This window comes from Nelumbo nucifera, chromosome 2 (assembly GCF_055504915.1).
Source record: "Nelumbo nucifera cultivar China Antique chromosome 2, China Antique-T2T, whole genome shotgun sequence".
NCBI lineage: Eukaryota > Viridiplantae > Streptophyta > Magnoliopsida > Proteales > Nelumbonaceae > Nelumbo > Nelumbo nucifera.
In genome coordinates, this window is record NC_142650.1 from 23687783 (window position 1) to 23703645 (window position 15863).

Here is a 15863-nt window from a genome sequence, read left to right on the forward strand (position 1 = left end):
ACTCTGAAAGCATTATTCAGACAAGAGGAGCCGCCTGACCACAGAGATGCACAGAATAGTGAATCTTCCAAAGAATATCCGTTTCTATGCAAAATGAGGTCGGCTATACCTACAAAAAGATCTCGCATGACGAATTTGAATTCTCAGATTCCCTTTTCCCAAGTTCATGGTGAAATGGATCTCATTTCCTGAAAGGACTACCACAAGATGCACAAAGTTTGCGAGGCTCACTCTAAAACTGCCAAAGTTATCATGAATGGAGTTGAACAGAGGTTCTATTGTAGCAAGTTAGTCTTCTTCCCTTCTGAACTTCAGTTGAAGTAGCCTTATTTTTCCTTTGGTTCATTTTGAAGTGACTTTCAGTGAAATGTAGTGTTTGATATTTACTTCCAGTTTATGGCATTCCTTAGAACAAACTCTTTTAACTAATTTTCATTCTCTCTCTTTGGATGTTTTTCTTTTTCACATTTTTTCCTTGGGTTGGGGGTAATCTAATCACATTTATTTCCAAATTTTGATAATGAAATTTTCAAAAATTTTGTATGAATCAATTATTAAATTTGATCAGAACTTCAATTCTTTGGTGGTCAAAAAAGTTGAACTTCTTAATTATCAAAAAAAAAAAAGTTGAACTTCTTCAGTACTATGGCACAATCTACTTTTTGTTAGTTAGATTCTTATTAACGGCATAACATAAACACAGTTGTGAGAAGATCTTTTTGTTATCCAGGTTTCATTTCTGAGTTCACGATAGTAAAAAGGGTTCGACTATGATATGAAAAAGAAATGATTTCTGAAAAACTTCTGACCAGTCAATTGGAATCATAAACGTGGTAGTCAATTAGGTGTTATTTATCAAAATTCATGGGTGGATTTTGATTGGTCAAAACTATTTCCATACCATATCTTTTCCACATTATAGATTTTCCCTAGTAAAAATAGTTGTTGTAAGTGCCTTGCAGGCAGCAATGAACGTCCAAGTTTCATTTGCTTTCCAACTATGGTGGTTGAATGCTTCATCTTTTCTAGTTGAGAGTTTCAGTGGTGGTAGATTGAAAGAGAAAGATGACGATAAATGGGTTATTCAAATTAAAGTTTCTTTTAGAGTAATTTTACTAGTATGTAAAATTATATGCAAAAGGATAAAATGGATATTTTAAAAAAATAATGCATCAGTCCAACATTTTCCGTCTAGGTTAATGATGAAAGGGAGGTTTTTTCCGAATTTTCCAAAAGTTCAGGGGAGGTCTTTATTAAAGTGAAACTTGAGGAAAGGTTTTTATGATTGTCAGAAACCTCAGGGGAAGCTTTTATATTTTATCCTTTTTATTATTAATTTATTACTACAATTATTACAGAAATAGAATGAGATGAGACCCACAATCCATGGTCGGAGTTTACACATAAAACAATGCTAAAGTCTTGATCACTGATCTCAACTCTCACGTTCATTTTGGCATAAAAACGGGGGAGGTTTGTTCCCATGCATAAAACAACTGCTTTGAAGGTTTGAAGCGTTCCTGAATCCTGATAGTCCTTAAAATGACTGACCGCGAGTCTGTGACTGAGTCATTTTTGGTCTCTCCCGAGGTGGGCTCTGCCATTTTGGTGAAAAATCCAAAGAGCCCAAATCAGTTCAGTCATTTAAAGGGCAATTCGCAATGTTTGGTAAGTTTTTCCTTGTGGTATTTTGAGCTTCAGCAAACTTGGAAACCAAAAGTCGATATTTTTCCATTTAATAATCAAAAGTTATAAGAAGACGTATGCATGGAAACACCTGAAAAGATCGAAAATATCAAATTTCGAAAAGTTTTAAATGAAGTTTTTTAGTCTTTTTGCGTGATAAATAACCACTAGATGTGTTTTAAAAATCCAATTGATCGAGTCACTTATTAAATAGCCTTTTTCTTTAAAGACAAAGCTCAAAAAGCTCAATACATCCAATCATCTGGGCTGTTGGATGATTTTTCTAAGAGGACTTGCCAAATGACACCTAAACCTCTTCAAATAACTTATTTGAAGCAGTTGAATCAGCTTAACTGAAGCTTCAGCTCAACCCTCCCAAACAAGTCCTTAAACCATGGCCCAACCCCAACCAACTAGTTTCTAAGATGATAAGGTCATTGACTAATGTACAGTGGAGCAAAGGTCAATAGGCTTAAGATTCCATGAAAATTTGGGAGAATAAAAGACAGAATGTGAAGCGAAGTAGGGACGTTAGACAAAGCATAACAAAGAAGAAATTTGTTCCCCACATGATCTCATTCTTTCTTGGCTTTCTTATCATATATCAGTTTGGAAGCGTGGGCGTTTTTTGTTACCGATTTTCAAGAAAAAACATCCATGCTTCTAAGACACCTTTTTCACAAAAAAAAAAAAAAAAACTTCTGCCATGTAGGCAGTGAGCAACACTATGGTGTTTGGTAAGGTGATTTTCATCACCGTTTTTCATGTGCTGACAGGTAAGCACCACATAGGATACACATCAGTCAACCGTTGGGGGAAACGGTTCACCAATGCATAAAATGCCAAATTTTTAATAACCGGCTGAACCAAATAATTTGGTGTTTCATGCATCAGTGGGGTCCCGGTTTTCGAGGCATGCCCAATTTTTAATAATCGGCTGAACCAAACAATGAGATACATGGACGTTTGTTGAAATGCCTATGTGGATCCAACGTGGCACCGTTTTTTTGAGAAACGGCTACGGTTCCAAACATCCCCTTAGATTGCAACCCAACCCAAATAAAATAATACGGAAATTGAACCCAATCCGACTCATCCCACAAATAGCATATGTCAACAGGTCAGGTTTGCCACAGGTTGGTTTCAATCTGAACACAACCAAGGGTGTCAATGGACCGGTTTTGGATTGGACCCCATCCAGTCCAAAATCAATCTGGATGGATTGGATGGACCAACAAGACATATTGGATTAGACCAATCCGATCCAAAATATTTATTAGATTGGATTAGACCTGATCCGTCCATAACAAATTTATATTGGATTGGATTGGATTAAGCCAATATCTGGTCCATTGATATAAGATAAGAATATACGTGTCAATGGATCGAGTTCGGGTTGAAATCAATTTAAATCAAAATAAATTTGAACAGATTGGACGGTCCAAACATTAGATTAGACCGGTCCAAATTGATCCAAAACATTCATTGGATTGGATTGGATTGAACCTGATCCATTTATAATGGTCTCATATTGAACTGGATCGGATTGGACCAAATCCAGTCCAATTGACACCCCTAAACACAATCCAAAACTCAATTAAAGCTCACTAGATCAAAACCGAAAAGGTGCGAGGCCGGGTTTTGTATGCCCTGTCCCGACCCCAAACTCAAATACCCCACCCCGTTTTCAACTTAAACCTCATCAGCACTAGAAATACCAACTCCATCTTTGCAAGGAATGGAGATCTCAAAATTTGTCCTGTCCCACTTTGGTCATACCTATTTACAAATTTATTTTTATTTTTTAAAGCTATCTAAAACTATATTATATTAGGGGTAAATTACAAAGACCCCCCTTATACTATGGGGTCAGTGATAAAGTCCCCCTATACATTTCTTTTTGCGACAAAAACTCCCCTGAACTTTAGCTGTTAGACAAAGACCCCCTTCCGTTAACGTTCAGTCAGTTAATTTAAAAAAAAAAATTATCCGACTGTTTAAAGTTTTTTAAATATCCAAACTACCCTTTTTATACTGTTCATTGTCTTCTCCATTGAACCTCAAAACTAACATCAAGCACCTGTGCCATTCTAGACCTCTCGTTTCACTCCCAAAGAACATAATAGTCTTTAGCAGTCCCATTTTGGCAAAGACCTGTGCGACCCATCTAGTGTTCTCTGGGTCAGAGTGTCCTAATGGTTGAAGCAAGTAGAGTACTAACAATCCCAGGCCAGATCGGATTAAAAGTCTCTTGCAGCCATGGTTTTTAAAACTGACCCGGTGACCGAATCGATCAGGGGTCCGGTTATCGGGTTGAATGGTCCAACCGTTCGAACCAAACACTCGGCCTGTTCTGACAAAAAAATCAAAAAAATAAAAAACAATCAAAACCGTTCAAACAGTTAATCGCCCGGTTCAGTAGTTCACTGATCAAAATCAACGGCTTTGGGGGGAAATCTAGTTTTTGGGGAAAATGGAACTAGTCACTTGACTGGTTCCCAGTTTTTCCAGTCCAGTCTGGTTTTGAAAACCATGCTTGTAGCATCGTTTTTCAGGCCAAAATTTCGATTCAGGTACATCTCTTCTCCTCTATGATTTCCCCTTTTTAGTTTATTTACTTAGGCCTCATTTGATAACACTTTTCAGAGGTCTGATGTTTTTCAAACACTAGACTCATTTGGTATTGCGTCTAAAAATCGATCTGGAATCTTTTTTTAGATCTGAAATTTTAAGTTAATAGTCTAGCACTTATGTGTTTAGACGTAATTGAGAGGTGCATAAAAGACATAAATGCCCTCAAAAAATTTTAATATTACATGTTTTTGTTCTTCACTTAACTTAACTTGAATTGAACCTTCACTGCGACTTACGAAGCTCCACCGCAGGTCCGCCACCACCGCCGCTGCACTCTCTTTCTCCTGTATTTCTGCCGCCGTCAGTCCGTCACTACAGCAGCGGTTCCTTCTCTCTCGCTCTCACTGCAAGTTGCAACGGTGGCAGTTCCGCCGCTCTCTCTCGCTCTCACTCTCTCACTTTCTCTCTCTCTCCTCGCCACCAACACTTGTAGCGGCGGCAGTTCCATCGCTTTCTCTCTCGCTCTCACTCTCACTCACTCTCTCTCTCTCTCTCTCTCTCTCTCTCTCTCTCTCTCTCTCTCTCTCCTATCTTCTCGCCACCACCACCACCGTCGCTGCAACTTGCAGCTTCATTATTTATTATTTATTTTTGTATTAATTATTTTTTATTAAACATTACTAATATTAATTATTTTTATTAAATAATAAATTTTAATTATTTCATTAATTTTTAAAATTATTTTATTTTGATTTGTGTAAATTATTAATTATTTTAATATTTTTATAGTTATAATTATTTTTTTAAATTTTAATCGTTTCATTTATTATTTTTTTATTTTTTATTTGTATTGTTTCAATGTTATTTTGAGCTTGAAAATTATTTTTTATGAGATAATGCAAATTGAACTCAACATTTACAAATAATATGTTCAAGGGGTAAAATAATAAAATCAATAATTTCAAATGGTAAAAAGTTGATCTAACACAAACAAATTTATGAATTCAGAGCCTCCAAAAAGTATAAAAGCATTTATGCCTCTTTTTAGATTTCAGACACTTTTAATATCTTTTTAATTTTTTATATCTTAATTTTCAAATTTATCAAACCCCACCTTATTGGTATTTTTCCATTTGAACTATTGGTTTTGTTGCTCCAAATGCTGTTTCCCATGTCTCAAATTTCCCGATTCTTGTTAGTTACAATTAAATTGATCTGTTATTTGCTTAGAATCAGTTTAAGTTTCGTTGTGCATCACTTAATCGTCTACTCTACGTGAATATCGTGTTCACCGTTAGAATATGCGTAATTGCTGCTTGATATACCTGCCATATTATTTGGAAGCAAATAATAAATTTACGTTGGGTGTCAAATATCTCTTTGCTGCGGTGTGTTGTGCTGTCATGCGAGATGGACAGAGCGGGAAGGATCCCCAATCCGATCTTTTGGGTTTGCAACGGGTTGAACCTACATGTGTTGTGCTAGTTGAATTCTGTGAAGGTCACAGGTGTGAGGCTTTGGATTACCTGAACTCAATTCAGTAAGCAAAGCAAAAGAGGGGAGGGGAGCGTTTACGAGAACTAGAGCCGACTCTAAGGAACTGAGAGGCCGTAGGATTGATCATTTGATCGTAGGCTTTCTGGACTCCCTCACTGTGTTGGTCGGAATCATTTTTCTCTCTGTTCAAAACGCAAAATCTAAATTACAATCATTGAGAAATCCACAGGAAAAAAAACATAGCTTTTCCGACTTCCACCCATAAATAGTTTGGCGGAGAGAGTGGAAAACGACATAGGCCTGGAGAGAAGACGACGGCCATGTGCACGTTAGAAAAGTGCGGTAACATTTTCCTTCTAACTCTAGTCGGCGACGATGAGCACCGGTTGAACCCCAACCTCATTGGCGAGATTCAGTCATCTCTAAGCCAAGTCCGTGCCCAGGCCAAGCATGGTTTAGTCATAGTCACCACTGAACAGGGTAAGTTCTTCTCCAATGGCTTCGATCTCGCTTGGGCCGAGTCCGCCGGGACCAGCGTCTTCCTCCACCGGCTTCAGCACATGGGGACGGCTTAAAGGCCATCATGGTTGACTTGGTCTCCCTCTCTATGCCCACTATAGCAGCGGTATCGGGGCACGCCGCTGCTGTTAGGTTCATGCTTGCGCTTAGCCACGACTACATCTTGATGAGGAAGGACAGGGTGGTCCTCTACATGAAAGAGCCCGACATCGGGCTTACCCTTCCCGACCTCGGTGATCGAAGGCCGAGGAAGCGGTCAAAACGGGCATTAAGAGAAAGAGAAAAAGGGCAAGAAAAAAAAATAGAAAAAGTTTAGTGGGGTATTTTGATAATTTAACATTTTTCTTATTGGCTTAACGGCCTAAGGGGTCTTTGTCTAGGAACTAAAGTTCAGGAGGTCTTTGTCACAAAAAAATAGTACAGGAGGGGATTTTCTCACTGACCCCATAGTACAAGGGGATCTTTGTAATTTACCCTTATATTAGATAATGCAATACGGTGTAATATAATACATTAACAGTTAAATATAATTGGGGTAAATTTAAAACCAAGATCCATCTCACAGTCCCCAAAGTTTCAGATTTTCCCAAGACCCACCCAAGTCAATGATCAAATAAACCTGCCCATATGGGGCAGGGCAGATCCTCATGGGGATGAGTCAAATTATCATCTCTTAGGCTATGTTTGATTTGAGGGAAAAAGTAGAAAAAGATAGGAAAACTTATACAAGTTTTATAAAAATTTCCCTACCTTTTCCTTCTTTTCCCTACCTTTTCCTTCAAACCAAAGACGGCCAAATTATGAGTTACATAGATAAAACCAAACCAGTTGTTAGAAGTATAAGATAAACAACTGAATAACAAACATTGTAGAGCTTTTTCAATCCAGAAAACTATATTGCAAGTTGCTCATATGGCTTAATCAATCCTGAAACCTGACTATCTTTGAAAGCCTGGGCTCTCCCTGCGTAGTGCGTACCATGTTAGTTTGCCCGCTAATGCATTCAGCATTGATACTGTTAAGTCACAAAAGGATCATGTAGGGAGAAAATCCAATTGATTGCCCACGCTGTAAAATTTAAATATCTAATTTTTTCATGGGTAAAATACAAAATTCTCCCTTAAAGTTTTTGACAATCATAAAAACTTCCCTTATAGTTTCACTTTACTAAAAGCCTCCCCTAGATTTTTAAAGAATGCAATAAAAACCTCTCTTCCGTCAATAATCAAAACGAAAAATGTCCCTTATAGTTTCACTTTATTAAAAGGCTCCCCTAGATTTTTAAAGAATGCGATAAAAACAAAAAATGTCCCTTATAGTTTCACTTTACTAAAAGCCTCCCTTCTGTCAATAATCAAAACAAAAAATGTCAATAGTTACAAAATTACCCCTCTTTCTTTCAACCTTCTTCTTTTTTTCTTCAAAGAGAAAAAGTTTTTTTTTTCCTTCTATTCTATTCTTCTCCCACTTCCCAGCTAAGTGATGCGAAAGAACAAAAAAAGTGGGCTGGGTTCTTTGCTATTCCATCTTGTCCAATGTTTTTTTTTCTAGTCGGCTAGTCCTACAACAGTTATTTTTGGTACAAGTCATTTCAGTCAATCTCAACAAACCAATTCGGTTAAAAATCCATGTTTGGAAGAACCTAGTGCTCTCTTAACCGGAGTTGCCTTTGTCTCCAACGTCGCTTGAGAAGTATCAACCGGTGCAATGGTTTGAGATTTAGAATGCTTAATCAGGTTTAAGAATGAAAAGGGCAGTTTTCATGGATACCCTATGTTGTCATCTATAAATTTAATCTAGAAACGTAACCCAAAGGGTTATCCTATACGATGTGTGGTCTGTCTTGTTTGATTCAAAGAGGTGATCGATATGGTCAATCTATATATCAAACAAGGGGACTTGTCGAACATGCCATGTGTTAACTTCCCATGATAGATTAGCTCTATACTATCTTGATCATGTCTACCACCTAATTTCTTCTGGATTCATTGATGCATGCCAATAGAAGAACTCTTTTTTATATCGGAATTTCCAGAAAAGTATTTTGCTTAGCTAAGGCATGTTTTTTTTTCCTCCGAAGCTTGATAATGCACCATGCATGAAGCATGGGTTAATAATTCTAAAATCTTGCTCCATGAATAATAACGAAGAAAGCATGAGAGGAGGAAGTTGTTTCAGTTGGGTTTCACAGAGATTGCAATGATGCGTTGGGGGATTTTGTGGTTGTTGATGAGGACTATCTGAGTTGGAAGAGGTTGGATGCAGTGAGATTGTTGGTCTTGAGGGGCTTCAGACAAGTTTTTTTTCTCAAAGTTTTGGAGATTCATATTAAACAAAAGAAGGTCTGGGTGAGTTTAGCATAGGAAAGGGAAGATATCTCTTTGGGGAGGAGAATTTCTTCACAGCAAGGCAGGACGACCAGCAATGTTGCAACCTATGCAAAGGAAGAGAGCTGAATTTCAAGCAAGTGCTACGAAAAAATAGGGGACGAAGTTAGCATGGGAAATTATATCATTGTGTTTCGTGTTTGCATCAGAGGGAATGTCCTTCTGAGGTGGTTGACAGACCTAAGATGCTTGTAGTCACTCCATGATCGACCATTCTTGTTACAGGAGTGAGTGTCTTAGTTGCTGGTTCAATTTAAATTCTTTTGGTCGTTGTCAACAAAGGTCTAGTGACAGTTGTGGAGATTAAGAGGTGCATGTTGTGTCCCTCCTTGAATCAATAGAGTTTGGATGAGAGATTGCATGTTGAGTTCCTCCTCTTCAAACTCGATAAACTGGGATGGGAAAAGAGGGTAGAGAGGTCGGCGGAAGAGAGGATAAGATGTCAATAGGGGTATTTAAGTGAAAATAGATGTAAATTAATTTTCAAAAGGGTAAAATTTGGGAAAAAATTGATTCATCGCTTTAACATTTTCAGTCTTGATCATTAACAAAAGGGAGGTTCATGTTGCATTCTTTAAAAATCTAGGGGAGAAATTTGCTAAATTGAAACTATAAGGAAGGTTTTTATGATTGTCAAGAACTTTAAGGGGTTTTTTTTTATTTTACCCTTTTTTCTATTAACCTCTAGTTTGAGGAAAAATATATAATGCCAAAAAGGCTATGATACCGAATAGATTTTGACCAATGGTTGATGGGTTATAAGTTTTTTCAGTATCATGTCTTTCTGGCAGCGTAGTTGAACCCTAATTTTAATAAGTGTGGGATAGAATTTGCAACTAGGGTTGGGGCGGGGAGATAGTATAATCACTTCTACATGAATAAGTGAATAAGCTAATTAGTCATCAAATCAAATTAAGAAAAGAATGATGAACACCGCATGACATTGAGCTTATAGGTTACTTACTGGTTATCCAGAAATTATCAACACCACCTTGCATGTAGAGGTGTAAATCGAGCCATGCCACTCACAGCTTGGCATAATTTTGAGCCAACTCGATGGATTGCACAATCGTATGGGCCTTTTCGAGCCTGGGATTTCAAGTCCATAGGCTGGTACGCCATGGCACGACCGAACAGGTCGTGCGGCCCAGCCCATAACATGGTTATTTTCAATTTTATTATATTATTTCACTTTATTATTGTATATATATATATATATATAAACAATTATATACATCAAAATTCATAAAAAGTTAAAATTATAAGATTTTTTTTATTTTTTGTATATATTTTTAATTTATGTTAAAAATTTCATTATTTTTTCAAAAATTTTAAAAAACGACTTCGTCGGTTTGCGGCCCAACCTAGAGCAATGCTCAGCCCGCAGACCAGCCCGACTCATATCATGCCATGCCAAACCAACTCCCCAAAATGTCCCAAGGGATAGAAACACATCCTGACTCCACTCACACTTTGCGCGAGCCACATGCACGAGCCCAGTACTTTGCACATTGCACTTTGCACGAGCCCAGTACAGCTCGATTTACACCTCTACTTGTTTGTGTCATAGATATTCAAATATGAAAATAAAAATAGAAAAACAAAACATAGAATTGCTAAGAAAAAAACAGGAAATGAGAAGCTACAGATAAAGATAAATGAATTTATCACTACAAATCAGCTATACGGTGAAAAAGAAAACTTAAAAAGCAATATACTTCTTGACAAGTTTGGTTACTGTCTCACTGACTACTAATTAATTAGTGAAAACTGTTTATAATCTATTGTATAAAATATATAAAATACACATCTGTGTATTAAGAATATCTTCCGATCTTCCGATGACAAATATGGAAGATGTTCTTAATGCATGCTGACATGTGATGTAATCTCCGTATGATAATAAGCAACAATTGAATTCGCTTTCTTCAATTATTCTCCCCTTTCCCTTTCCTTTTGGGGGGAGGGGGAAGATTTGGTAAAGGTTGAGTAAAATTTCTAAGACAATTTAGGTTTCTGTGATTGAAAATGTTTTGGGGATACAATAATCTACATGGTTGGTGACAAAAACAAAATTAATTAAATAAAAAGACTTCTTTTGATATGCCAATAAATAAAAGAATTCACCTAATACTTTTGACCCTGTTCTTTTCTTCATCATTTCAACCTTATTTTATTTAACAATTCACACTTTGATTGGGATATTAAATCATTAACGAAGCCAAGAATCAACGAATCTTGCGTTTCTTTCTTCTTTTTAGGTGTTGATTTTTCTAGAGCTTAATTGAAAAAAAAAAAAACCCTGAAATGAATCCATTAACAGAATGTTGACATGTAGGGGTAGTAATTAAAGAGGTTATATGTATATTGAAGCTTGAAAGGTGAAATTAAGCCAAAACATACTATCAACAAGAGAAGAGAAAATAAACATCAGATATTAGTCTAAACTTGCTGAACAAAACTGAATTAACCACGAGCACAGTGTGATTCCCTTGAAAACAAAGACTGAGATCAAAACTTCAAAGCCTAAATCCAACTCATCAAAGGGCACTTGATCCATCTCCAACTGTCGTAACTCCGCAACAAATTTTGGATAAAATACCAGTTGGGTCTATGGTTCAAAGTATCAACAACAACTCAATACTGAAAAGTTCAGTATCAAACACTTTTTAATCATTAATATATATATATATATATATATATATATTGTTATTATTTAAAGTTACTAGCAGTCGCTAATTCTTTATATCCAATATATTAACAAATTTAAAAATTAATATTGGTCATATGTGGCTAATTTAATGATTGGACCATACTATGAGGAATTCAAATATCAATCTTAACCCATAATTGCACAAAGACAAGCGAAGTTGATTATACCCCCACAAAATTAGGGCTATCAATGTACCGGGTCTGGTTCGAGACAGCTTGTACCACTCCCATCCCAATTGTTTGTCGGGGCAAAATCAATAAACCCAGAACCATCCCAATTAATAATCAGGAATAATCGGGTCAAACCCAATACTATTAACAGCTATAAATATTTAAATAAATAACAACCTAAAACTTGGTTTTTTATAATATAATCCTATAAAAAATGACATTAAATAATAAATTATTTATATGTTAATAAATTATGCGCTTTTAATCAAATAAAATTATCTCAGATAAAATAATCAGTTCAAACTTCAAAACAAACAAGAAGTAGAACCAGCCGGATTCTTGTTTTTGAATACCATGTGTTAAACAAAATCCTAGTGTTATTATTAAAAACAAATAGAATCATTGCATGATTAACAAATCCAATCTCCAAACTTCAAATCAATCAAAACCATGAAATCAAAAAGATATCCATGAAACTGCTGATGAAGTCTGGAATTATCATAAATGAAACAATGTATCTACCAAGTGATCCCCATTTATTTTGAGAACTCATTTACCTGCTCTTTACTTTGGATTGGCTTCACGGCCCTCATTCACACCATTAGGTAGAAGCTCAGCCTGTTGTCTGCCTGGAATTATTGGTCCATACAAGGCAGCTATCGCTTCTTCGAGCCTGGCAACTCGTTCCTTGAGTCGAGCCATCCGTTCATTAAGATTCTCAAATAGTTGGTCACTCTCGGCTGTTCGATCTTCCATTTGCCTCATTCCTTCTTCCCTTTCTCTTTTCATTTGTTCCACAATCAGGGAATATCTGTGTGGAGTTGGCATGGCTACAGGCTACTGGAATCGATCCCAGCGGCAAAACAGAGAAAGGTTTGCGATTCAGTGCAGAGCTCCGATTAATAAACCCTAAACCTAAACCTAAGAAGCTAGCGGATGACCTAATCACGCTTTAATTAGGATTCCTTTCTATTCGTCGTACTTGGGAAGTTGGGCCCCCCAATATCGGAATCTGATCATAATTTATTACTTAATTAATTAGAATTTCTGTTAAGCACCGAGTCAGACTCAGAATGGAAACAATTTAGAATTTAATCTTTTGTCAAGAATTTTGGAATTTTTGCGTTAAAACGTCTTTTTAAGACAAACACGCCACGTAATCAACCACTAAAGAGAATTAAAATTATCATCTGATATATTAAAAATTCTCACACAAGGCGTCGCGTCACGCGTGCGCAGCCTAACCAATCACACGATAAGCAACTCTTGCGTATAAGCGCTTCGGCATGAAACGCGGTAGAGATGCCTTCACGGGCAAACGCCCGTGTGGACCATAATCTTTCATCTCATGTCTTGCTTGGGCCTTGAAAAAATCGCCTCAAAGCTCGAATGTACAGTGACGGCCCACAAATGGAATCGGCCCGGTTTGTTTTATAAATGGCCAACCAATCAAAATAGATAAAATATATAAGATTAGTTAAGGTAATTGACGATTATTTCCTTTTTTTTCTTTTCCTTTTTGACTAAATACAAGCGATATTAATATTTGTGTGGGCAGTAGTAGGAGTGGATTACAAATTGAGTTTCTCAGGATCTATTTGAGTTCGACTTGTGAAAAGTTCGATTCAATTTAAAATTTTAATATAAAATTTATATATAATTAGTTTTTATAATTCTTATTTTTATATGTATAGCTTCTTTATTTTTATATAAGCTTGGTGAGATTATAAGCAGTATCATTTACACTTTTATAAAGGTCGTGATGAGCTGTAAAACGTGGACTATAGGTTTTTTTTTTTCAAAATTTACAAATTATTTGAGGGGCAATTCTGTCATTTTATATTATGAGTAAGAAAACTAGAAGACAAGACTTTGGGCAACATCTAGAAGCAAAATGAAAGAGAAGCTGAGAAAGATAAAGAATTATTGCTTTGCGCGGCGTGTCTTGAACCGGATGTAAAACCGTCTTGGCCACTGGATCATGGGTTGAACGGTCCGGTCATCCGGTTAAACTGCTCAACTGTTTCAAATAAAATATTTGAAAAATAAAAATGTAAAGGGTTTTCATATTAACTCTCGAAACTTGGAATGGTATATACTATACGGTACAATAACGTTTTGGCTGCGGTTTTTGGATCGTATGGTCAAACCATCCGGTTCGGTTCGAGTTCGACGACAGTGTCCCTTTCAAAAGAATTTCTTGGATTGGACAAGGTTTGAGTGATATTGACAGATTTCGATTAGGGGGAAAGCGATCTTCGAGATAAGATGATTGGATGCTACTGCCAGTGTGAATGGGCGATACAGTCGGCAGTACCTCCTCGCGAGACGAGTCCATCCACACGATTCCGCCATCCACGCCAGCACAGGTTTGGCTGTGTTTCACCGTCTCTCTCTCTCTCGACCCTCAGCTCTTTTTAGCGAGAAATTTCACGGCGCGATCAGTCAGAGACTCAGAGTGTGGGCGTGAATTAAAACGTGGAATAGTAAAATAAGATAGCCACGTGGCGCTGTTGAGGAAAGAGAACGGAATTCAGTATTCGTTTCCCTTCCGCACACGGCTCTTCCTCATCTTTATCACAAAGATTAAAGTCAAAATGACGTAATCGTTGATATATAAAAAAATGTCACTTACTATAACACCTCTTATAATCTCACGGAAACTTACCCTCGATTTTTCGCTTTACTAAAACATCCCTTATAACACCTCTTATAATCTCACGGAAACTTAGCGTGATGTGTGATGCACAAGGAATTGTCAATAAAAGTTGGAAGTAACTATGCATATGACATTCCAAATGGATGATATGCTAGGTCTCTTGTCATTTTCAAAAGTAATAATAATAGTAGTTTTAATCAAATGAAACTCTCTATACCCAAATTTTGCTTATGAAGAGTACGAGAAGCAAGATTTTGTCTAGATGATTGAATTACAAATAAGTTGTAATGAGAGTGAATTTCCTATGTTGTATTCATTAATTATTAGATTTACCTAAATTACCAAAATTATAATCATTAAATTACCAGCATTATGAAAAGTAATTTATTGAAGTTACTTTGCTTTTGAAAATTAATAATTCACCGTAATTAACAATTTATTCAAATAAACATTAGAACCAAAACTATTATTTTCTATTATCATCTAATGGTAAGGTTGATTAAGTAAATCAATTACAAACTACAATGGGTATTTTAGTAAAACACAAACTGGAGGATAGGTTTTAAGTAAATACTTCAAACTATAAGAGTGTTTAGTAAATAGTAAATGACCCAATAAGAAACAAGTTTCTTTGGTAATGACCAAAATAGCCTTTATAATTTTCAAATAGTTATTACTCTATTCTTTTATTGCAAGAGAAAGGGTAATTTTGTCATTTCATGACCAGTCGTTTTCGTAAACGTGACATCAGTTGTCGAGTCACGAGTGGACCACCTCTTCGAAGCATCTCCAGCCTATAAATATAACCAGGCTCAGGCCTTCAACAGCTTATCTACCCTCCCAGCAGCTCTACACATGGCCGTGCGCGTTTCTTATCTAGCTCCAGTATCGCGATCTCGCCGGAAGAGGCGCCGGAGAGCCGGCTTTCGGAAGCAGTGTTTGGCGATGGCGAAGCAGCAGAAGACCCGGTTCTACATCATCGGACGCTGCCTCTCTATGCTTCTGTGTTGGCATGCTCATGCCCTTCCGGACTGATTCAACTCTCTTGTGCAATCGAACAGTCCAAAGAGAACAGACCGGCGTCGTCCACGAAGATGTGATCACTTCAACCCTATCAATATTCCGTCGCTTCTCGCGTGTCTCCACAATTCAGCTGCTCCGAAATCTTTCGAATCAAAGCATTGATCGTTGTCCAAAACAGAGATACCAGATAGACACAACGACCACCTCGGAGAGGTAACTTGAAAGAGGGAAATGAACCAAGCAATTTCCACTTGAGAGTTGAGCCCACCCGAGGACATATGGCAATGGACTATGATTGCCAGGTGGCAAGTTACATTGGAGCTGCTCTCGGATCAAATCGGATCAAATGTCAGTGGTGGCTGGGAAATTAATGGCCAAATTTGTATTCATTATCCTCTTCGCTGCCACCAATGGGTGGTGCGGTAGGTTCGGTCCTGGTCCATGAAAAGAAAAATTAGGTTTGAATGTAAACATGATTATTGCTGCTTAATGATGATTACGGCTGTATTTTATTGAAGAAAATCCATATAATACAGATGCTTTCCTAAGATAAGGTGGGCCCATGATGGGTAACGTGAGATGTGAGAGATTACGAGTTGCGATGGCTTGCCCATGTGAAGTGTGGGCCAGCACAA